The sequence below is a fragment of the Bombina bombina genome, chromosome 4 (assembly GCF_027579735.1).
Source record: "Bombina bombina isolate aBomBom1 chromosome 4, aBomBom1.pri, whole genome shotgun sequence".
Lineage (NCBI taxonomy): Eukaryota > Metazoa > Chordata > Amphibia > Anura > Bombinatoridae > Bombina > Bombina bombina.
Genome location: NC_069502.1, coordinates 233,427,134 through 233,453,160, shown reverse-complemented (window position 1 = coordinate 233,453,160; position 26,027 = coordinate 233,427,134). Strand labels below are relative to the sequence as shown.

Below are 26,027 nucleotides of genomic sequence, written 5' to 3'. Positions count from 1 at the left end.
AATAGCTACCAAAAAAAAAAACTTTCCAAGATAGCAACTTAATATCTATGGAATGTAGAGGTTCAACCGGAACCCCTTGAAGAACTGAAAGAACTAAATTTAGACTCTATGGAGGAGCCACAGGTCTGTAGACAGGCTTGATTCTGACTAAAGCCTGTACAAACGCCTGAACATCTGGCACGGCTGCCAGACGCTTGTGTAACAAAACAGACAGAGCAGATATCTGTCCTTTTAAGGAACTAGCTGACAGACCTTTCTCCAATCCTTCTTGGAGAAAAGATAGTAACCTTGGAATCCTAATCTTACTCCATGAGTAACCCTTGGATTCGCACCAGCAAAGATATTTCCGCCATATCTTATGGTAAATTTTCCTGGTGACAGGCTTTCTAGCCTGGATCAGAGTATCTATAACTGATTCCGAAAACCCACGCTTAGCTAGAATCAAGCGTTCAATCTCCAAGCAGTCAGTTGCAGAGAAACTAGGTTTGGATGTTCAAATGGACCTTGAATTAGAAGGTCCTGCCTCAAAGGTAGCTTCCATGTGGAACCGATGACATATTCACCAGGTCTGCATACCAAGTCCTGCGTGGCCACGCAGGAGCTATCAGAATTACCGAAGCCTTCTCCTGTTTGATCCTGGCTACTAGCCGGGGGAGAAGAGGAAACGGTGGAAAGACATAAGCTAGATTGAACGACCAAGGCGCCACTAAGGCATCTACCAATGTCGCCTTGGGATCCCTGGACCTGGACCCGTAACGTGGAACTTTGGAGTTCTGACGTGACGCCATCAGATCCAGATCTGGAAGGCCCCATAGTTGAGTTAACTGGGCAAAAACCTCCGGGTGAAGTTCCCACTCCCCCGGATGGAAAGTCTGACGACTCAGATAATCCACTTCCCAGTTGTCCACTCCTGGGATGTGAATTGCTGATAGATGGCAGGAGTGATCCTCTGCCCATTTGATGATCTTGGATACCTCCCTCATCGCCAGGGAACTCTTTGTTCCTCCCTGATGATTGATGTACGCTACAGTCGTCATGTTGTCCGACTGAAATCTGATGAATTTGGCCTCCGCTAGTTGAGGCCATGCCTGGAGCGCATTGAATATCGCTCTCAATTCCAAAATGTTTATCGGGAGAAGAGATTCTTCCCGAGACCAAAGACCCTGAGCTTTCAGGGACTCCCAGACCGCACCCCAGCCTAAGAGGCTAGCGTCAGTGACAATGATCCACTCCGGTCTGCGGAAACTCATTCCCTGAGACAGATGATCCTGAGATAACCACCAGAGAAGTGAGTCTCTGGTTTTCTGGTCCATTTGCATCTGGGGAGACAAATCTGCATAATCCCCATTCCACTGTTTGAGCATGCACAGTTGCAGTGGTCTTAAATGAATTTGAGCAAAGGGAACCACGTCCATTGCTGCAACCATTAGTCCTATTACCTCCATGCACTGAGCTATGGAGGGTTGAGGAATGGATTGAAGAACTCGACAAGTGTTCAAAAGTTTTAACTTCCTGACCTCCGTCAGAAAGATTTTCATTTCTACCGAGTCTATTATTGTTCCCAGGAAGGGAACCCTTGTGAACGGGGACAGAGAACTCTTTTCTATGTTCACCTTCCACCCGTGAGACCTTAGAAAGGCTAGAACAATGTCCGTATGAGCCTTTGCTTTGTGAAAGGACGACGCTTGTATTAAGATGTCGTCTAGGTAAGGTGCTACTGCAATGCCCCTTGGCCTTAGCACCACTAGAAGGGTCCCTAGCACCTTTGTGAAAATTCTGGGAGCAGTGGCCAATCCGAAGGGAAGAGCCACGCTGAGCAAAAAGAGAAAGTCTGCTCCCTACTAGATCTGGTCCCGGATCGGGGGCTACCCCTTCATGCTGTCTTGGTAGCACCAGCAGGCTTCTTGGCCTGTTTACCCTTGTTCCAGCCTTGCAATGGTTTCCATGCTGGTTTGGGCTGGGATGCGTTACCCTCTTGCCTAGTGGCTGTAGAGGTAGAAGCAGGTCCGTTCCTGAAATTGCGAAAGGAACGAAAATTAGACTTATTTTTAGCATTGAAAGGTCTATCCTGTGGAAGGGCATGGCCCTTTCCCCCAGTGATATCTGAAATAATTTCTTTCAACTCTGGCCCGAATAGGGTCTTACCCTTGAAAGGAATATTAAGCAATTTTGTTTTGGATGACACATCCGCCGACCAAGATTTTAGCCAAAGCGCTCTGCGCGCCACGATTGCGAAACCAGAATTTTTCGCCGCTAATTTAGCTAACTGCAAAGCGGCATCTGTAATGAAAGAATTAGCCAACTTCAGGGCGTGAATTCTGTCCATGACTTCATTATAAGAAGTCTCCCTCTGGAGCGAGTTTTCTAGTTCCGCAAACCAAAAAGCCGCTGCAGTGGTTACAGGAATAATGCAAGAAATTGGTTGAAGAAGAAAACCCTGTTGAACAAAAATTTTCTTAAGTAAACCTTCTAATTTTTTATCCATAGGATCTTTGAAAGCGCAACTGTCTTCTATTGGTATAGTCTTGCGCTTAGCTAGCGTTGAAACTGCCCCCTCTACCTTAGGGACCGTCTGCCACGCGTCCCTTCTGGGGTCAACAATTGGGAACATTTTCTTAAATATAGGAGGGGGAACAAAAGGTACACCTGGCTTCTCCCACTCCTTAGTCACGATATCCGCCACCTTCTTAGGTATCGGAAACGCATCAGTGTGTACTGGGACCTCTAAGAATTTGTCCATTTTACACAATTTTTCTGGGACCACCAAAGGGTCACAATCATCAAGTGTAACTAGGACCTCCTTAAGTAGGGCGCGGAGGTGTTCTAGCTTAAATTTAAATGCTATGGTATCAGGCTCTGCCTGCTGAGAAACTTTTCCTGTGTCAGAAATTTCTCCCTCAGACAGGCCCTCCCTCACCGCCAAGTCAGATAGATGTGAGGGCACTACAGATAAATTATCCTCTGCATCTGCTTGCTCATTTTCTGTATTTAAAACTGAGCTATCACGCTTCCTTGGAAAAGCTGGCAGTTTGGATAAAAATGCTGCAAGAGAATTATCCATTACTGCTGCTAACTGTTGCATAGTAATAGCAATTGGTGCGCTAGATGTACTGGGCATCGCTTGCGCGGGCATAGCTGGTGTTGACACAGAAGGAGGGGATAGCGGGCTATCCTCACTACCTTCAGCTAAAGAATTATCTTGGGCTACATCTTTAAGTGTGACTGTACGGTCCTTAAGCTGTTTGGACGCTATGGCACACTTCACACAAAGTTAATGGGGGAACCACCTTGGCCTTTAAACATACAGAACATAGGCTATCTGAAGGGTCAGACATGTTTGACAGACAGACAGAACTTCAATGCAATAAAAATTATTTTTGACAAAAACGTTACTGTCTTTAAATAATAAAAGTGCACACTTTATTACTGAAACATCAAAAAACCATCAAATAAACATCCGATTTTAATGAAAATTTCACCACAGTGTCTTAATGCTTTGAAAAGATTGCACACAAATTTTCAGACCAATTAACCCCTTAATGCCCAAATGAGCTAATAACAGCAGTTAACCGGTAAAAAACACTACAGTACAATGCCACAGCCTCTACTGTGGCTTTTACCTTCCTTAGGGATTATTTAAGTAGGAAATAAGCCTCTCTGAAGTCCTTTCTGATGTCTCTGGACTCCCCACGTGAAGCTGCATGAACTGCCTAGTCAAAACAACTGTGCAATTGAGGCGCAAAAATGAGGCCTCCTCCGTCTTCATTCCAGAGTGGAGAGGCCTTTTAGACTAGACTAGGTGTCCAAATAAGTGCCAGGCGCAATATTAAACCCCATAAGTGTTTCAAAGTCTGAAAAAACACCTTATATATACTGAAAACATGCTAAAAAGCAATCGATTAAGCCCACAATAGTGTCAACCAGCATAGAGCCCTTAATATAAGCCATCATTTTATACAGAGTCTAAGAAAAATGGCTTACCTATCCCTGAGGGGATTTCTGACAGTCTTCTAACATTACTTGGTCTTGTTAGAAAAATGACTGATCATACCTGAAGCAGTTAAGCCTGCAAACTGTTCCCCCCGACTAAAGTTCTCTGGTATTCAACAGTCCTGCGTGGGAACAGCAATGGATTAGTTACTGGTGCTAAAATCATATTCCTCTCAGCAGAAATCTTCAGCACTTTCTGCTTCAGAGTAAATAGTACAAGCCGGCAATATTTTAAAATAACAAACTCTTGATAGAAGAAATAAAAAACTACAACTAACACCACATACTCTTTACCACCCCCGTGGAGATGCTACTAGTTAGAGCGGCAAAGAGAATGACGGGGGGGCGGAGCCTGAGGGGAGCTATATGGACAGCTCTGCTGTGTGCTCTCTTTGCCACTTCCTGTAGGGATTGAGAATATCCCACAAGTAAGGATGAAGCCGTGGACCGGATACACCAATGTAGGAGAAATTGTTTACTACTGTTATGCCCATACAAATTGCTGTTATTTGTAGTATTGTATGAGAGATTACTTTACCTCATTCAGACAAACCCCTGGAGTACTGGGCAGTTAATAAACTAAGATTTCCAGCTCTGGCTAAAATGCCCCAAAAATATCTTACTGCCCCATGCAGTAGTGTGGAAAGTGAAAGACTGTTCAACTTAGGGTCAAACCTCCTTACTTATAGCAAAAACAGACTTATAGCTGAACATGCAGAGATGCTTCTGTTCCTTAAAAAACTTGCCACTAACTTTTGAAAAATTATTCTAATTGCTAGATTGCCGGTTATACTGCTAGTTCTCATCTTGCTCAATTATGTTAAAAACATACTATACACTGAGGAACATCAATAGCCAGGGCTGGACTGAGAATAAAAAGCAGCTCTGGAAAAATATGAAAAGCCCTATTTTCCTTGAGTGGGTAGAATGCACATCCCATTTTTCTCAAATGGGTTTACTAGGACACTCCTTCCAATATTATTTCAGAATGAAATGATATTACTTTGTATTAAATACAAATGTCCGATTGATGTTTTATATAACAGCCCAGGCCTACAACCCAAATGCATCCCCCCCCCCCCCTTTAAATTGTAGCTTTCTAGCCCCAGCTGATGCAGCCCACCAGGAAATCTACTGGTATCCTCGTAGGCCAATCCAGCCCTGTCCTTAGCTTATATAATTGCAGTAGGGGTATTCATAGGAAAATTAACACTTATCCTGCAATTATAGGACTAGATTTAGATTACATTTGATTGGTAAGCTTTACCAATGCTCTGTTCACATTTCCAACTCCATAGACTTTAATGGAGCTGGACATGTAATGAGAGCATTAGTAAATCTTACCAGTCAAATGTAATCTAGCCCATAGTGTTGTTCCCCATGATTAAAAAGTGAACTGTTATATTTTTTACTGTATTGCACTTTTGGTTGGTTGTGATTTTATATTTGTTGTTTATTATTGTTATTAATAAATAAAAAATATTGCAATAAAATATATTAACATGTTCTGTGAACGTTGTGACAAATAAAACACTTATTATTTCATAATTTCTTTTGAGTTACAGTTCTTCATAATTATAAAGAAGGTATCTTGAATAATTAGTTTGTACTGTGCTTGGTAAACTGTCACATGACATAAAAAAAAGTATCAGTAATTGGTATCGGCGAGTATTTGAAAACAAGTATTGGTACTTGTACTTGGTGTTAAAATGGTATCTATGCAACCCTAATATGTAATGCCCATAAACTGCTGCCTAGAGGACTTTCCTACTAAAAGTTGTTTCCTAAGAAGCAAAAACATCAAACTGTTAGAACTTTTTTAAAAGTATGTAAAGGAAGACCAAGTAGCAGCCTTGCAAATGTGATCAACAGAAGTCTCATTCTTAAGAGGACATGAAAGCCAAATTCTCTCTCTCTTTCACGATTCAGGATAAAGCATGCATTTTTATTATTTTATTATTTGTATCTTTTGTATCTACAATCCGACTGAAGACTTCCAGATGAATAGACCATTACCCAGGATGAAGGGATTTGATATTGGGAAAATCTGCTTCCCACTGCAGAAATTATACAGAAATTGTTCCCTGCCCAAGTCAGAATTCAGGAAACCTTCCTCATTGCCAGGGAACTGCGAGTTGCCCCTTAGTGATTGATGTAAGCCACTGCTGTGACATTGTCGGATAGGAAATGCAGATACATCTTTCAGGAGAGGGCAGAACTGAAGGGCACTGAAAATTGAAGTTTCCATAATATTTATGGGCAACCTTGCCTACTGAAGTCAAACTCTGTGCTTTCTGTGACCACCCAGACTGCACCCCAACCTGAAAAACTTGCATCTGTCAAGATCACAGTCCAATTTGGCCAGACAAAGGATGAACAATGGACCAATGATTGATCCACCAGTTAAGAGATTATCTTGTTTTGGCATCCAGAAGTTTTTTCTAAACCGAGTATAAGCCCTGCACCATTGACAAAGCATACAAACCTGAAGAGGTCGCATGTGAAACCAATCAAAAGAAGACTTCTATCATCAGGCCTAAAACTTCCATACAAAGAAACAGAAGGATAAGGGATTGACCGAAGATTTACACAAGCTAAAGTAACTTCAGTCTTCTCTGCTCAGTCATAGAAAATCTCACGGAGACTGAGTAGATTATTCCACACACAAAAAAATGTAATCCTGGAGTGAGGGGACAAAAATCTTTTTGGATAGAGAAACTGCTGAATGTAAAAGATGAAGCCTGTACCAAAATAAAGTCCAGGTAAGGACCATAGAAACACCCTGGGCACTTATTACCAATGAGAAAGTCCACAGAACCTTCGTAAAGAATCTGGGAGCAGTAGTCAGTCCAAACAGAAGAGCAACAAACTTAAAAACAGAATTTATGTTTACCTGATAAATTACTTTCTCCAACGGTGTGTCCGGTCCACGGCGTCATCCTTACTTGTGGGATATTCTCTTCCCCAACAGGAAATGGCAAAGAGCCCAGCAAAGCTGGTCACATGATCCCTCCTAGGCTCCGCCTTCCCCAGTCATTCGACCGACGTAAAGGAGGAATATTTGCATAGGAGAAATCATATGATACCGTGGTGACTGTAGTTAAAGAAAATAATTCATCAGACCTGATTAAAAAACCAGGGCGGGCCGTGGCCCGGACACACCGTTGGAGAAAGTAATTTATCAGGTAAACATAAATTCTGTTTTCTCCAACATAGGTGTGTCCGGTCCACGGCGTCATCCTTACTTGTGGGAACCAATACCAAAGCTTTAGGACACGGATGATGGGAGGGAGCAAATCAGGTCACCTAGATGGAAGGCACCACGGTTTGCAAAACCTTTCTCCCAAAAATAGCCTCAGAAGAAGCAAAAGTATCAAATTTGTAAAATTTGGTAAAAGTGTGCAGTGAAGACCAAGTCGCTGCCTTACATATCTGATCAACAGAAGCCTCGTTCTTAAAGGCCCATGTGGAAGCCACGGCCCTAGTGGAATGAGCTGTGATTCTTTCAGGAGGCTGCCGTCCGGCAGTCTCATAAGCCAATCTGATGATGCTTTTAAGCCAAAAAGATAGAGAGGTAGAAGTTGCTTTTTGACCTCTCCCAAAAAACTCTAAGCCATCTCCGTGGAGATGTTGCCTGTACAACGGCAAAGAGAATGACTGGGGAAGGCGGAGCCTAGGAGGGATCATGTGACCAGCTTTGCTGGGCTCTTTGCCATTTCCTGTTGGGGAAGAGAATATCCCACAAGTAAGGATGACGCCGTGGACCGGACACACCTATGTTGGAGAAATATTATTTAAACACATGAGGCATGCACTCTGTTCAAGGCCCTCCTCGTCCATTTTGATAACTTAACAAGTGGATACTCAGATAAACACACTGGAATAAAAGTATATAATCTTTATAACAGAAATAAAAGTAATAACTTTTGTGGAGTACTGTCTCTATAAGAACCCTCTAGCAAACAAAAAAGGGTTATATATACATATGGCAGAGACAACGTTATATTCTGAACTATAGCTGAGGCAAAAAAAACAATCCGAATATTTTTTAAGACAGTGCCCCCTCGTGACAACCGCAGCTCCAAAGCACAATGCCCCTAAGACGCTTGTAAATGTTACTGTAAGCAGACTTAGAAGTCGTGAGGAGAAGTACTGAACCTGGACTTCAAGAAAAAACTGTGCTGCAAAGCGCAACAACAATCCCCGCCCATCGTGAGCATGACAAGAAACGGCCATACTAAAATCTTAGTAATCAATAAAAAAACGCCAAGCACCGAAACTTAAATGAAAAACATATTTCCTCTCACCGGATAATTCCCCAGCGTCAGCCATTAATAAAATATAACCGGAGCCTTACATTATGTGCACCGCATAAATACACCCAAATGTGTCCAAGCCCTTCTAGGCCAACTGTTGCCAGAGTGTCTGGATAAATGTTTACGTTACATTTTCTTACATACCCCAGCGCTTCCAAGCTCCTTATAATGTTAGATGTCTGAGATGAGGGAAACTTATTTACTCTAGCTCCCATAAACCATAATAAGTATAATTATTCTGAGATATGCTGCACCTTTGCTTTCAGAATAAAAAGGAAATTTATGCTTACCTGATAAATTAATTTCTTTTACGATATGCCGAGTCCACGGGTTTCATCCTTACTTGTGGGATATTAACCTCCTGCTAACAGGAAGTGGCAAAGAGCACCACAGCAGAGCTGTTACATAGCTCTTCCCCTAACTCCTCCCCCCAGTCATTCGACCGGAGATATAGGAAGAGAAAGGACAATCTAAAAGGTGCAGAGGTGACTGAAGTTTTGAAAAATAAAATAAATCCTGTCTTAAAATGACAGGGTGGGCTGTGGACTCAGCATATCGTAAAAGAAATTAATTTATCAGGTAAGCATAAATTTCCTTTTCTTTTACAAGATATGCTGAGTCCACGGGTTTCATCCTTACTTGTGGGATACCAATACCAAAGCTTTAGGACACGGATGAAAGGGAGGGACAAAACAGGAACCTAAACGGAAGGCCCCACCGCTTGAAGAACCTTTCTCCCAAAAATAGCCTCAGAAGAAGCAAAAGTATCACATTGTAACAGAAAGCTCAGAAACTCTTCGAGCAGAAGAGATGGCAACTAAAAAAAACACTTTCCAAAATAACAGCTTAATATCTATGGAATGCATGTGTTCAAACAGAACCCCTTGAAGAACATTAAGAACTAAATTCAGACTCCATGGCAGAGCAACTGGTTTAAACACAGGTTTGATTTTGATTAAAGCCTGACAAAACGTCTGAACGTCTGGGACATCCGCTAGAAGCTTGTGTAATAAAACTGACAAAGCAGAAATTTGTCCTTTTAAAGAACTAGTAGATAACCCCTTCTCCAATCCTTCTTGGAGAAAGGACAAAATCCTAAGAATCCTAATCTTACTCCTTGAGTAGCCCTTGGATTCGCACCAATAAATATATTTACGCCATATCTTATGGTAAATCTTTCTAGTGACAGGCTTGCGAGCCTGAATCAGAGTATCAATGACCGACTCAGAGAATCCCCGCTTTCATAAAATCAAGCGTTCAAGCTACAGGCAGTCAGCTGCAGAGAAGTTAGATTTGGATGTTTGAACGGACCTTGAATGAGAAGGTCCTGCCTCAACGGTAGTTTCCACGGAGATAGAGACGACATGTCCACTAGATCCGCATACCAAGTCCTGCGTGGCCACGCAGGCGCTATTAGAATTACTGAAGCTCTCTCCTGTTTGATTCTCGCAATCACACGGGGTAGGAGAGGAAAAGGAGGAAACACATAAGCCAGGTTGAACGACCAAGGTACTGCTAGAGCATCTATCAGTACATCCTGAGGATCCCTTGACCTGGACCCGTAACGTAGAAGTTTGGCATTCTCTCGTGATGTCATTAGATCCAATTCCGGTGGATTATCTTTGATACCTCTATCATTGCAAGAGAACTCCTTGTTCCCCCCTGATGATTGATATATGCTACAGTCGTGATATTGTCTGATTGGAATCTTATGAATTTGGTCAGTGCCAACTGAGGCCACGCCTGAAGCGCATTAAATATTGTTCTCAGTTCCAGAATATTGATTGGTAATTGAGACTCCGTCGAAGTCCAAATTCCCTGAGCCTTCAGGGAATTCCAGAATGCCCTTCAGCCCAAGAGGCTGGCGTCCGTTGTCACTATAACCCATGATGGCCTGCGGAAGCATATTCCCTGGGACAGATGATCCTGTGACAACCACCAAAGAAGAGTCTCTGGTCTCTTGATCCAGATTTATCTGAGGAGACAAATTCGCATAATCCCCATTCCGCTGTCTGAGAATGCACAGCTGCAGTGGTCTGAGATGAAAGCGAGCAAACGGGACGATGTCCATTGCTGCTACCATTAATCCAATGACCTCCATACACTGAGCCACTGATGGCCGAGGAATGGACTGAAGAGCTCGACAAGTATTTAGAATCTTTGATTTTCTGACTTCCGTCAGAAATATTTTCATGTCTACCGAGTCTATCAGAGTTCCCAAGAATGGAACTCTTGTTTGTGGAACAAGTGAACTATTTTCTATATTCACTTTCTAGCCATGAGTCCTTAGGAAGGACAGCCCAATGTCCGTGTGAGATTTGGTCAGATGACGATTTGATGCCTGAATCAAGATATCGTCTAGATAGGGCGCCACTGCTATGCCCCGTGGCCTGAGAACCGCTAGAAGGGGCCCTAGCACTTTTGTGAAAATTCTAGGAGCTGTGGCCAATCCGAAGGGAGGGGCCAAAAACTGATAATGCTTGTCCAGAAAAGCAAACCTTAGAAACTGATGATGATCCTTGTGGATAGGAATGTGAAGGTACGCATCCTTTAAATCCATGGTGGTCATGCATTGACCCTCATGGATCATTGGTAAGATTGTTCGTATAGTCTCCATCTTGAACGATAGGACTCTGAGAAATTTGTTTAGACATTTTAAATCTAAAATAGGTATGAAAGTAACCTCTTTTTTGGGAACCACGAAAAGGTTGAGTAAAAACCCCTTTTCCAGTTTGGAACAGGACAAATTACTCCCATGGTATAGAGGTCTTTTACACAGTGTAAGAACGCCTCTCTTTTTGTCTGGTCTACAGACAAACGTAAAAGATGAAATCTCCCTCTTGGGGGAAAATTTTTGAATTCCAGTTGATACCCCTGGGTCACAATTTCTAATGCCCAGGCCTGAGCAAAGAGAGAAAGTCTGCTCCCTACTAGATCTGGTCCTGGATCGGGGGCTGCCCCTTCATGCTGTCTTAGTAGCAGCAGCAGGCTTTTGGCTTGTTTACCCTTATTCCAGGTCTGGTTAGGTCCACAAACAGACTTGGATTGAGCAAAATTTCCATCCTGTTTAGAAGAGGAAGGTAAAGCAGAGGGTACTGCAGAGGACTTGACCCTTACCTCCAGTAATGTCTGAAATGATTTCCTTCAATTCAGGGCCGAATAGGGTCTTACCCTTGAAAGGAATAGTTAACAGTTTAGACTTTGACGATACATCAGCAGACCACTATTTTAACCATAGCGCTCTGCGCGCCAATAAGGCAAAGCCTGCATTTTTTGCTGCTAATTTAGTAATCTGGAAAGCAGCATCTGTGATAAAAGAATTAGCTAATTTGAGAGCTTTAATTCTGTCCAAAATGTCGCCTAGGGGCATTTCTACTTTCAAAGACTCCTCAAGGGCGTCAAACCAGAAAGCCGCCGCCGTAGTTAGTGGAACAATGCAGGCAGCAGGTTGTAACAAGAAACCCTGGTGAATAAATAATTTCTTTAGAAGACCCTCTAATTTTTTATCCATAGGGTCTTTGAAAGCACAACTGTCCTCAATAGCTATAGTTGTACGCTTAGCTAGAGTAGATATTGCTCCCTCCACCTTAGGGACCGTTTGCCAGGAGTCCTTGATGGTGGCTGATATGGGAAACATTTTCTTAAAATTAGGAGGGGGAGAGAACGGTATACCTGGTCTATCCCATTCCTTTTAAATAATTTCCAAAATTCTTTTCGGAACCGGAAAAACATCAGTGTAAGTAGGAACTTCTAGATATTTATCCATTTTACATAATTTTTCTGGAGAAATTGTAATAGGTTCACAATCATCCAGAGTCGCTAGGACCTCCCTGAGCAACAGGCAAAGGTGTTCAAGTTTAAATTTAAAGGACGCTAAGTCTGTATCTGTCTGAGGTAACACATTCCCTGAATCTGAAAGTTCTCCCTCAGACAATAATTCCCTAACCCCCAATTCAGAGCATTGTGAGGGTACATCGGAAATGGCTACTAAAGCATCAGAGGGTTCAGTATTTACGTTAATACCTGGCCTACTGCATTTACCCTGCAAACCTGGCAGTTTAGCTAATACCTCAGTGAGGGTAGTTGACATAACTGCAGCCATATCTTGCAGAGTAAAATAATTAGACGCACTAGATGTACTAGGTGTTAAAGGTTGGGACACTTGAGGAGAATTAGATGGCATATCCTGATTCTCTTCAGACTGAGAATCATCCTTAGACATACTTTCATTTCCTAAAATATGTTCTTTACAGTGTAAGGCTCTATCAGTACAAGAGGTACACAGAGGGGGTTGCACAATGGCTTCTAAACACATAGAGCAATGAGTTTCCTCAATGTCAGACATGTTAAAGTATTAATAACCACAACAGTTGGTCAACACTTTATTTATTGAAAAAAACAATTTTGTAAAAAAAACATAATTTATGCTTACCTGATAAATTTATTTCTCTTGTAGTGTATCCAGTCCACGGATCATCCATTACTTATGGAATATATTCTCCTTCCCAACAGGAAGTTGCAAGAGTCCACCCACAGCAAAGCTGCTATATAGCTCCTCCCCTAACTGCCATATTCAGTCATTCGACCGAAAACATGCAGAGAAAGGAAAAACCATAGGGTGCAGTGGTGACTGTAGTTCAAATGAAAAAATTACCTGCCTTAAAGTGACAGGGCGGGCCGTGGACTGGATACACTACAAGAGAAATAAATTTATCAGGTAAGCATAAATTATGTTTTCTCTTGTTAAGTGTATCCAGTCCACGGATCATCCATTACTTATGGAATACCAATACCAAAGCTAAAGTACACGGATGATGGGAGGGACAAGGCAGGTACTTAAACGGAAGTTACCACTGCCTGTAAAAAAAAAAAAAAAAAAAAAAAAACCTTTCTCCCAAAAATAGCCTCCGAAGAAGCAAGGTATCAAATTTGTTAAATTTGAAAAAGTATGAAGCGCAGACCAAGACTCCGTCTTGTAAATCTGTTCAACAGAAGCCACATTTAAAAAAGGCCCAAGTGAAAACCACAGCTCTAGTAGAATGAGCTGCAATCCCTTCAGGAGGCTGCTGTCCAGCAGTCTCATAAGCTAAATGAATTATGCTTTTTAACCAAAAAGACAGAGAGGCTGCTGAAGTCTTTTGACCTCTCCTCTGTCCAGAATAGACAACAAACAAGGTGAACGTTTGATGAAGACTGTAGTAACTTGTAAGTAAAGCTTTAAAGCACAAACCACGTCCAATATTGTGTAATAGACGTTCCTTCTTTGAGGAAGGATTAGGATACAAGCATGGAACAACTATCTCTTGAGTGATGTTCTTGTTAGATAACACCTTAGGAAAAAACCCAGGTTGGTACGCAGGACTACCTTATCCGTACGAAGGACCAGATAAGGAGAATCACATTGTAACACAGATAACTTGGAGACTCTACGAGTCGAGGAAATAGCTACCCAAAAGGAACTTTCCAAGATAAAGATTGATATCTATGGAACAAAAAAGGTTCAAACGGAACTTCTTGAAGAGCCTTGAGAACCAGGTTTAAGCTCCATGGTGGAGCAACAGTTTTAAACACAGGCTTGGATCTAACCAAAGCCTGACCAAATGCCTGAACGTCTAGAATACCTGCCAGACGCTGGTGCAAAAAAATAGACAGAGTAAAAATCTATCCCTTTTAAGGAATTAGCTGACAACCCTTTTCTCAAAAACATCTTGGAGAAAAGATAATATCCTGGGAATCCAGGCTTTACTCCATGAGTAACCCTTGGAATCATAACAATCAGATATTTACACCATATCTATGTTCAATTTTCCTAGAGACAGGCTTTCATGTCTGTATTAAGGTATCAATGACTGACTCGGAGAAGCCATGCTTTGATAACATCAAGCGTTCAGTCTCCAGGCAGTCCATCTCAGATTGATTCTATTTAGATGGTTGAAAGGACCCTGAGGTAGAGGGACCTGTCTCAGAAGCAGAGACCGTGATGGAAAGGATGACATGTCCACCAGATCTGCATACCAGGTCCTGCGTGGCTACGCCGGCGCTGTCAAAAACACCAAAGCCCTCTCCTGCTTGGTCTTGACCTCCGGAGGAGATCCCACTCCCCCGGAAGAAAAGTCTGACGACTTAGAAAATCCACCTCCCAGTTCTCAACACCTGGGATATGGATAGCTGATAGACAAGAGTGAGTCTCTGTCCAGTGAATTATTGTAAGACTTCTAACATCGCTAGGGAACTTCTGTTCCCCCTTGATGGCTGATGTAAGCCACAGTCGTGTATATTGTCCGACTGAGTATGATGTACCTCAGAGTTGCTAACTGAGGCCAAGTCTGAAGAGCATGGAATATCACTCCCAGAATATTTATTAGAAGGAGAGTCTCCTCCTAAGTCCACTATCCCTGAGCCTTCAGGGAGTTCCAGACTGCATCCCAACCTAAAAGGCTGGCATCCATTGTAACAATTGTCCCATCTGACCTGCGGAAGGTCATACCCTTGGACCGATGGACCCGACATAGTCACCAGAGAAGAGAATCTCTGGTCTCTTGGTCCAGGTTCAACAGGGGGACAAATCTGTGTAATCCCCGTTCCTCTGACTGAGCATGCATAGTTGCAGCGGTCTGAAATGTAGACGTGCAAACTGTACTATGTCCCTTGCCGCTACCTATTAAGCCAATTTCATTCATGTACTGAGCCACCGAAGGGCGCGGATGGGATGAAAAACACGGCAGAAATTTAGAAACTTGACAACCTGGACTCCGTCAGGTAAATTTTCATTTCTACAGAATCTATCAGAGTCCCTAGGAGGGAAACCCTTGAGATTGGGGATAGAGAACTCTTTCCTTGTTCACTTTCCACCCATGTGATCTCAGAAATGCCAGTACTACGTCCGTATGAGACTTGGCAATTTGGATGTTTGACGCCTGTATCAGGATGTCGTCTAACTAAGGGGCCACTTCTATGCCCCACGGCCTAAGGACCGCCAAAGCGACCCAAGAACCTCCATAAAGATTCTTGGGGCTGTAGATATCCCAAAGGAAAGAGCTACAAACTGGTAATGCCTGTCTAGAAAGGCAAACCTGGAAAAACGAAGGTGATCTTTATGCATCACAATGTGAGGATAAGCATCCTTCAAATCCATTGTAGTCCTCTATTGACTCTCCTGGATCATAGTTAAGATGGTACGAATAGTTTCCATCTTAAATGACGGGATTCTGAGGAATTTGTTTAAGATCTTTAGATCCAAAATAGGTCTGAAGGTTCCCTCACCTTGGGAACCACAAACAGATTTGAGTAAAAACTCTGTCCCTGTTCCTCTCTTGGAACTGGATGGATCTCGTACACAATGTAAGAATGCCTCCTTCTTTATCTGGTTTGCAGATAATTGTGAAAGGCGCAATCTCCCCTTTTTTTGGGGGGGAATCTTTGAAATCCAGAAGATATCTCTGGGATATAAATTCCAATGCCTAGGGATCCTGGGCATCTCTTGCCCACGCCCGGGCGAAGAATGAAAGTCTGCCCCCTATAGGATCCGTTACCGGATAGGGGTCCGTTCCTTCATGCTGCCTTAGAGGCAGCAGCAGGCTCCTTGGCCTGCTTATCTTTGTTCCAGGTCCAATTGTCTCCAGACCGCCTTGGACTGAGCAAAAATTCCCTCTTGTTTTGCCTTAGAGGAAGTGGATGCCAAACCTGCCCTGAAGTTTTAAAAGGCACGAAAATTAGACCTTTTTTGGCCCTTGATTCCTATCCTGAGGAAGGGTATGACCTTTTCCTCCAGTGATATAAGTAATAATCTCCTTCAAACCAGGCCCAAATAGGGTCTGCCCCTTGAAGGGAAGTTAAGTAGCTTATTTATTAAAGTCACGACAGCTGACCATGATATAAGCCATAGCGCTCTGCGTGCCAGTATAGTAAAAAACAGAATTCTTAGCCGTTAGTCTAGTCAAATGAACAAAGGCATCAGAAAACAAAGAATTGGCTAGCATAAGCTTGTCAAATATATTCATCCAATGGAGTCGCTAACTGTAAAGCCTCATCAAGAGACTCAACCCAGAACGCCGCAGCAGCAGTGACAGAAGCAATGTATGCAAGGGGCTGCAGGATAAAACCCTGTTGAATAAACATTTTTTTATCCATTGGATCTAAAAAGCACAACTGTCCTCGCCAGAGGTAGTGGTACGCTTAGCTAGAGTAGAAACTCTTCTCTCCACCTTAGGAACTGTCTGCCAGAAGTCCCATGTGGTGGTAACTATTAGAAAACATTCTTCTAAAAAATAGGAGGGGAAGAGAACGGCACACCTGGTCTATCCCATTCCTTAAAAAAAAATAAAAAAATTAGTAAACCTCTTTAGGTATTGGAAAAACATCAGTACACACCGGCACTGCATATTATTTATCCAGTCTACACAATTTCTCTGGCCCTGCGATTGTACATATTCATTCAGAGCAGCCAAAGCCTCCCTGAGCAACAAGTGGAGGTTCTCAAGCATAAATTTTAAATGTAGAAATATCAGAATCAGGTTAAATCATCTTCCCTGAGTCAAAAAAAAAATCACCCACAGACTAAGCATAGTGTGAGGTAGTATCATACATGGTTCTTAAAGCGTCTGTATGCTCTGTATCTACCCCCAGAGCTATCTGCTTTCCTTTAATTTCAGGTAGTCTGACTAATACTGCTGCCAGAGTATTATTCACCACCTTTGCCATGTCTTGTAAAAAAAACGCTATGGACGCCCTTGATGTACTTGGCGCCATTTGAGCGTGAGTCCCTGAAGCGGGAGTCGAAGGGTCTGACACGTGGGGAGAGTTAATCGGCATAACTTCCCCTCGACAGAATCCCCTGGTAAAATAAACGCTATGGGTGCCCTTGATGTACTTGGCGCCATTTGAGCGTGAGTCCCTAAAGCGGGAGTCAAAAGGTCTGACACGTGGGGAGAGTTAGTCGGCATAACTACCCCCACGACAGAATCCTCTGGTGATAATGTTTTTTTTTTAAAAAAAAAAAAAAGGATCTTTATTGTTTAACATGAAATCAGTACATCTGGTACACATTCTAAGATGGGGCTCCACCATGGCTTTAAAACATAATGAACACAGAGCTTCCTCTATGTCAGACATGTTAGAACAGACTAATAATGAGACTAATAAGCTTGGAAAACACTTTAAATCAAGTTAACAAGCAAATATATAAAACGTTACTGTGCCTTTAAGAGAAACAAATTTTGTCAAAATTTGAAAAACAGTGAAAAAAGGCAGTAAAACAAACAAAATTTTTACAGTACATGTAATAAGGTAACAGAGCATTGCACCCACTTGCAAATGGATGATTAACCCCTTAATGCAAAAAAACAGATAAAAAAAAACGACAGACGTTTTTAAAAACAGACAACAAAACTGCCACAGCAGAGCTGTGGATTACCTTCCCTATAAACGATTTTGGAAGTCTTTTTAGCCCTTTAAAAATGTCCTGTAGTATTCATGGGACTGCTGAGGGAATCTGGATAATTCATTTTGTAATTTTAACTGCGCAAAAAAGCGCTAAATTAGGCCCCTCCCACTCATATTACAACAGTGGGAACTGTTTCTATGCAAAATTTAAGCCAGCCATGTGGAAAAAACTTAGGCCCCAATAAGTTTTATCACCAAACATATGTTAAAAAACGATTAAACATGCCAGCAAACGTTTTAAAACACATTTTTACAAGAGTATGTATCTCTATTAATAAGCCTGATACCAGTCGCTTTTACTGCATTTAAGGCTATACCAACATTACAGTGTTATCACCAATGTACGTTAAAAAACGATTAAACATGCCAGCAAACGTTTTAAAACACATTTTTATAAGAGTATGTATCTCTATTAATAAGCCTGATACCAGTCGCTATCGCTGCATTTAAGGCTTTACTTACATTACTTCGGTATCAGCAGTATTTTCTTAGTCAATTCCATTCCTAGAAAAATATTTTACTGCACATACCTTATCTGCAGGAAAACCTGCACGCCATTCCCCCTCTGAAGTACCTCACTCCTCAGAATGTGTGAGAACAGCAAATGGATCTCAGTTACGTCTGCTAAGATCATAGAAAAAACGCAGGCAGATTCTTCTTCCAAATACTGCCTGAGATAAACAGCACACTCCGGTGCCATTTAAAAATAACAAACTTTTGATTGAAGAATAAACTAAGTATAAATCACCACAGACTCTCACGACCTCCTATCTATGTTGAGGCTTGCAAGAGAATGACTGAATATGGCAGTTAGGGGAGGAGCTATATAGCAGCTTTGCTGTGGGTGGACTCTTGCAACTTCCTGTTGGGAAGGAGAATATATTCCATAAGTAATGGATGATCCGTGGACTGGATACACTTAACAAGAGAAAACTGGTACTGCGCCTTTAAGAAATAAAAGCGCACAATTTTTTTTTTCCAAACACACTTAAGTAGCCTATAAACGTTCAAAAACTATGAATATAAATGCAAAGTTGCCAAAAATTATTGCATCCCAAATGCAAGAGTAGAAATTTACACTTTAGAGGAACATATAATCAAAAAAATTACACTTTACTAAATAAGACCCCTGCATCTCGCCACAGCTCTGCTGTGGCGTCTACCTGCCCCCAGAACACTGCCAAATGAATCGACACCAATCCTGATAGTACAGAACACAGATAGGGCCCAACCGGAGCAAATTTCTGCTGTCTCCTTCAGTGTAAACTAGGCCCCGCTCACAATGGAGGTTGCACTGAAATTTAAAACTACCTCATGAGAAACGGTTTCAAACTGCCATGTGGTCCCCAAAAACACAATAAAAGCCATCCTTTTGTTTAACAATATAATAAAGACTTAGTAATATGTCCCAGTGTTTTAATTATATGCTGACTTATGCTGAGTGCATAAGTATTAGAAAACAAACACCCAGGAGGACACTAACACCCTTTTGCATATAGGACTACTGCTTACCCTGTTCCCACTATGAGGAACCCAATCAGCCAGTTCTGATATATTAACTCTCCACAGAAATAAAAAGGCTGAAAACATACCTCAAATGCTGCTTGCTGCATGAGACAGTCCTCCACACTGAAGATCTTTCCCATATTACCTTCAGATCTGTGGGAACCATAATGGACCTTAGTAACTGCTGCTAAGATCATCAATTTCAGGGGGCAAATCTTCTTCCAAATCCCCCTTGAGTCAAATAGTACTCACCGGTACCATTTAAAATAAAAAACATCTTGATTGAAGAAATTAAAACTATCATTTTATCACCACTATCACTTTACCCTTCCTATTACTAGCATAGGCAAAGAGAATGGCTGGGGGGAGGAGATATATAACAGCTCTGCTGTGGTGCTCTTTGCCACTTCCTGTTAGAAGGAGGTTAATATCCCACAAGTAGGGATGAAACCCGTGGACTCGGCATATCTTGTAAAAGAAAAAACTGCACCTACTGTACCTCCATTCTGAGGAACAGCATGATATCTTCACAGTGTCAAGAGGCTTCCACTCTTCCTCCTGAGGCCCTGTGAAAGAAGAAAGGTCTTAGTTAGCAATGTCTAAGACCATACACACAGAAGCAGCATAAGCGTGGGAGGCGCAGTGAAGCTAAAACTCCACTGGTTCCCATAGCCTAAAAAGGCTAACACTTCAGATGCTGTTCTATAATAAAATAGTACACTTTGGCACCATTTGAAAATAAACTCTTGATTGAAGAATCTAAACTAACACCTCACTTTACCTCTTCCTATCACGAACACAGGCAAAGAGAATGACGGGGGGGAGGAGCTATATATACAGCTCTGCTGTGATGCTCTTTGCCACTTCCTGCTAACAGGAGATTTAATCCCACAAGTAAGGATGAAATCCGTGGACTCGTCATATCTTGTAAAAGAAAAGGACTTATAGTGCCAGCAGCTGGATTCAAACCAAATCAAACAGTACCTGGCATTCCCAGGCTAACTCCCATCGAAGTACCGCCCTTGGGATGAAGGCCACACTGAGAAATTTTGAATTTAGGCTACCATAGGCCAAATTGACAATAGGGTTCCAAAGTGACTTCCTACCTTAGTAAAGAGCACCTCCTAAGCAACGCATCATAGAAAATGCATTAGCGTGAGCAGAACACTGGAAAGGCAAACCTCCATATTGAGAGATAAGTATAAAGTACTTCTATAGATAACATAGAAGAATGCATGTCAGAAAATTTAATAAATCACCTCAAATAGAGAGATTATATAGAGCCCCTGTTTAGAAACATAGGGTAGAACCCATGACTCTGAACTTTACTATTAAGCCTACCGCACCTAGTTTTCCCAGGCGGTCTTCCATCCAGGTACTGACCAGGCCTGACCCTGCATAACTTCCGAGATCAGACAGGATCGGGTGCATTCAGGGCAGAGTGGCGGTAGACTACTAATTGCTTCTGTGTGAAGGCACAGTCAGTTCTTTAAATGGAATCTGTAGCCAGGTTCAAGCTTGTAATCCTTGTATTGTGAGAACCTGTCAAAGGCATTATTAAAAAAAAATGTCTTCAATAAGAGATAAACTAATAAGAAAAAAAACCTACAGATAACATAGGGACTTCTTGTCCTAGACATAGGGAAAAAAAAACATCTCTCTGAGAGAAAATTAAACCACTATCTCCTATAGACAACATAGCAATAACAAATTATGACTTACCAGATAATTTCCTTTCCTTCTGTATGGGAAGAGTCTACAGCTGCATTCCTTGTGGGAAATACTGAACCTGGAAACAGCAGACACACCCCAGCCAAAGGCTTAAATACCTACCCCACTTCCTCATAACCCCAGTCATTCTGCCGAGGGAACATGGAACAGTAGGAGAAATACCAGGGTGAAAAAGGTGCCGGAAGAATAAATTTAAAATTTAGGGCCGCCTATCAGAGAATATGGGAAGTGTCCACAGCTGCATTCCTTACTTGTGGGAAACATATACCCAAGCTCTAGAGTACACGGAATGCTAAAAGGAGGGAAAAAAGAGAGACGGACCCTAATCCAAGGACAACACAGCCTGCAAAATCTTTTTCCCTAAGGCTGCTTCAGCAGAAGCAAAAACATCAAAATTAAGTTAGACCAGGTAGAAGGCCCAAGAGGAAATCACTGCTCACGTAGAATGAGCTGTAATCCTCAGAGGAGGCTTATGTCCTGCTGACTCTATGCTAAAGGGATGCCACTCCTCAGCCAAAAAGATAAGGAAGTCGAAGAGGCCCTCTGACCCCTACGCTTCCTGGAAAGGAGAACAAACAGCAAAAGAAGTTTGTCTAAATTCCATCGTGGCCTGAAGATAGAACTTCAAGGCACAAACCACATCCAGAATTACGTTATAAACGTTCCTTCGACGAAGGAGGATTAGGACATAAGAAAGGAACCACAATCTCTTGATTGGTGTTGCGAAATGACACAACCTTAGGAAGAAAACCTAACTTGGTTCGTAGAACAGTCTTATCAGCATGGAAAGCCAGATAAGGAGGGACGCATTGCAAAGCAGCAATTACAGATACTCTGTGTGCAGAAGCAATAGCCAGTAGAAAAGGAACCTTCCAAGACAACAATGTATTGTTTACTTCATACATAGGCTCCAAAGGAGCCTGTTGCAAAACTTTAAGGACAAGATTTAAACTCCAAAGAGGAGCATTAGATCTAAACCCAGGTCTGATCCTAGCAGAGCCTTAACAAAAGACTGCACATCTGGAGGCTCAGCAAACCTCTTGTGCAGTAAAACAGACAGGGCCTAAAACTGTCCCCTCAGGGGACTTGCAGAAAAGCCCTTCTCCAGTTCATCCTGGAGAACAGAATAAGTAGGTCCTCCACAACTTATGATAGATGAGACAAGCAACCAGCTTATGAGCTTGAATGAGAGTAAAAATAACTCTCAGAAAACCCTCTCTTGGCTAGGACTAAGCGGTTAATCTCCACGCAGTCAGCATCAGAGAATCTAGACATTTATGAACAAAAATACCTTGGTCAGCAGATTCCTGCCACAAGGTAACTGCTACGGAGGAGAAGACGACATCCCCACTAGATCCGAACTATATCCTTTGCGGCCAATACGGAGCAATCAATCACTGACGCCTGCTTGACTCGAGCCACTACACTAGGAAGTAGTGGTAACGGCCGGAAAGATAAATTAGATTGAACCTCCAAGGCACCGCTAATGAATCTGTTAGCTCCGCCTGAGGATCCCTGTACCTCAACCCCTATCTGGGTAGCTTGGTATTGAGACTTCATAAGATCCTCCTCTTGCAAATTCCCGCAAACACCCAGGATGGAGAGACCATAACCCCGGATGAAAGTGTTGTCTGCCGAGGAAAACCGCTTTCCAGTTGTCCACACCCGGAATGTGGATCGCTGACAGCAAACAAACGTGGGTCTAAGCCCACTCCAGGATCCAAGATACTTCCCTCATAGCTAGGGAGCTTCTCGTTCCCCACCCTGATGGTAGATGTAAGCCACCAAGGCTATGTTGTCTAATTGGAATCTGATAAACTGGGACAAAACCAGCAGAGGCCAAGCCGTCAGAGCATTGTATATTGCCTGAAGATCCAAAATGAGATCGGGCAGGGAGCATTCCTCCTGAGTCCAAAGGCCCTGTGCCTCCCTGGCACCCCAAACCGCTCCCCATCCTGACAAACTCACAACCGTAACTCATAATCCCCAGGATGGTCTTAAGACGGACGTCCCTCAGGACAAGTGATCCGGACAAAAAACACCAAGAGAGCAGTTCTCTCGATCAGATGTCCAGAGAAATCGGTTTAGACCGATCCGATAATCGCCGTTCCACTGCTTCAGCATGCGTAGTTGCAACAGTCTGAGATGAAACCTGGCAAAGGAATTTGCAGACGATGACTTCAGCCAGAGCACGATGGACCTGAACAGAAAGAGCTGAAGCCATAGCATTCAGATGAATAATCTACATAATAGCATCAGAGATAAAATTAGCAACCTCAAGGCCTTAATTCTTTCCTTAAGAAAGTTGATGGGACACTCTCCCACAATCAAATCCTGTAAGGAGTCGCACTAATAGGTAACTGCTCCAGCACTCGCGGCAACAGCCACCGCCAATTGAAAAACAAATATCCGGTATGTTGAAACATCTTTTTTAACAGAGTTTCCATCTTTTAGCCATGGGTTCCTAAAACGAAGAGCTACCCTCAAGCGGGATAGTAGTACGTTTAGCAAGGGCAAAGATAGCGCCATCCCTTTTAGGGACGGAACCAAGCTCCATAGAGAGTCCATGACCGGGAACAATTTGTTAAAGGGAGAAGAGGGGAAAAAGGACTCCAATCCTGTCCCATTCATTCTTAATGATGTCCGCCATCTAACAGAAGCAGGGAAGGATAAGGTACCACCCTGTCCTCAAACTCTATCCAATTTTGGAATCAAAGGTTCATCAGGCAACTTGGCCTCTGGAACCTCTGAATTCGCCAGAAACTAAAGTCTGATTCCTCCGCAGCCGGAGGTTTAGAGGCAGCACACTCCGACCCAGAATGTTCATATTCTGAAGTCTCAGAAAGAACTTCATCCTCGGATAACTGTAACAGTTAAATCCAATAAATATTCTGATGTACTCTGGGTTCGCTTGCGTTTGGCAGGGCAAGGTAAAGCATTAAAGGCCGCAGACAGAAAATAAAATAAAACAATTTTATTTTATTCACAAAAACGGTACCTTTATACCCCAATGGCTGGGGCATTCCCCACCTCCTATGACCCAGACAGTACAGAGATTTATGACTCCTCAATGATAAACACCCGGTCAGGAAAGAAGGAATGAAAACTGCGCAATGCAGGACAGTCTCTGCTATGAGAAAAAGTGCACCAGACTTGTAAGCTGCACAGCTCTCAAAGTGAAAGTAAAACCTGTATATTCCATAACAGCCTATGAGCCCATAACATCTCACACATAAAAGCAGCATAAAAACAAAAACAATGTATGCTTACCTGATAAATTTATTTCTCTTGTAGTGTATCCAGTCCACGGATCATCCATTACTTGTGGGATATTCTCCTTCCCAACAGGAAGTTGCAAGAGGATCACCCACAGCAGAGCTGCTATATAGTTCCTCCCCTCACTGCCATATCCAGTCATTCGACCGAAACAAGCCGAGAAAGGAGAAACCATAGGGTGCAGTGGTGACTGTAGTTTAATTAAAATTTAGAACTGCCTGAAAAGGACAGGGCGGGCCGTGGACTGGATACACTACAAGAGAAATAAATTTATCAGGTAAGCATAAATTAGGTTTTCTCTTGTTAAGTGTATCCAGTCCACGGATCATCCATTACTTGTGGGATACCAATACCAAAGCTAAAGTACACGGATGATGGGAGGGACAAGGCAGGAACTTAAACGGAAGGAACCACTGCCTGTAGAACCTCTCTCCCAAAAACAGCCTCCAAAGAAGCAAAAGTATCAAATTTGTAAAATTTGGAAAAAGTATGAAGCGAAGACCAAGTTGCAGCCTTGCAAATCTGTTCAACAGAGGCCTCATTTTTAAAGGCCCAGGTGGAAGCCACAGCTCTAGTAGAATGAGCTGTAATCCTTTCAGGAGGCTGCTGTCCAGCAGTCTCATAGGCTAAACGGATTATACTCCGAAGCCAAAAAGAAAGAGAGGTTGCCGAGGTCTTCTGACCTCTCCTCTGTCCAGAGTAAACAACAAACAGGTTAGATGTTTGGCGAAAATCTTTAGTAGCCTGTAAGTAAAACTTCAAGGCACGGACTACGTCTAGATTATGCAAAAGACGTTCCTTCTTTGAAGAAGGATTAGGACATAATGATGGAACAACAATCTCTTGATTGATATTCTTGTTAGAAACCACCTTAGGTAAAAACCCAGGTTTTGTACGCAGAACAACTTTATCTGAATGAAAGATCAGATAAGGAGAATCACAATGTAAGGCAGATAACTCCGAGACTCTTCGAGCCGAGGAAATAGCCATCAGAAAAAGAACTTTCCATGAAAGAAGTTTGATATCAATAGAATGAAGGGGTTCAAACGGAACCCCTTGAAGAACTTTAAGAACCAAGTTTAAAGCTCCATGGAGGAGCAACAGGTTTAAACACAGGCTTAATTCTAACTAAAGCCTGACAAAATGCCTGAACGTCTGGAACTTCTGCCAGACGCTTGTGTAAAAGAATAGACAGAGCAGAAATCTGTCCCTTTAAAGAACTAGCTGATAATCCTTTGTCCAAACCCTCTTGGAGGAAGGACAATATCCTAGGAATCCAAACCCTACTCCATGAGTAATTCTTGGATTCACACCAATGAAGATATTTACGCCATATCTTGTGGTAAATTTTCCTGGTGACAGGCTTTCGTGCCTGTATTAAGGCATCAATTACTGACTCGGAGAAGCCACGCTTTGATAGGATCAAGCGTTCAATCTCCATGCAGTCAGTCTCAGAGAAAGTAGATTCGGATGATTGAAAGGACCTTGTATTAGAAGGTCCTGTCTCAGAGGCAGAGTCCATGGTGGAAAGGATGACATGTCCACTAGGTCTGCATACCAGGTCCTGCGTGGCCACGCAGGCGCTATCGATATCATCGATGCTCTTTCCTGTTTGATTTTGGCAATCAGACAAGGGAGCAGAGGAAACGGTGGAAACACATAAGCCAGGTTGAAGAACCAAGGCACTGCTACAGCATCTATCAGTGCCGCTTCTGGGTCCCTGGACCTGGATCCGTAACAAGGAAGCTTGGCGTTCTGGCGAGACGC

At 42.6% G+C, this 26,027-nt stretch overlaps 1 protein-coding gene and 1 pseudogene across 9 annotated transcripts in view; both read right to left on the bottom strand.

Annotated features, from left to right (window-relative positions):
• The window catches only part of TRIP12 (thyroid hormone receptor interactor 12), a 1,052,161-nt gene that overhangs the window by 750,552 nt on the left and 275,582 nt on the right, over positions 1-26,027 (bottom strand). The gene's annotated exons all lie outside the window — the stretch shown is intronic.
• On the bottom strand, positions 20,588-20,706 carry LOC128658324 (uncharacterized; annotated as a pseudogene).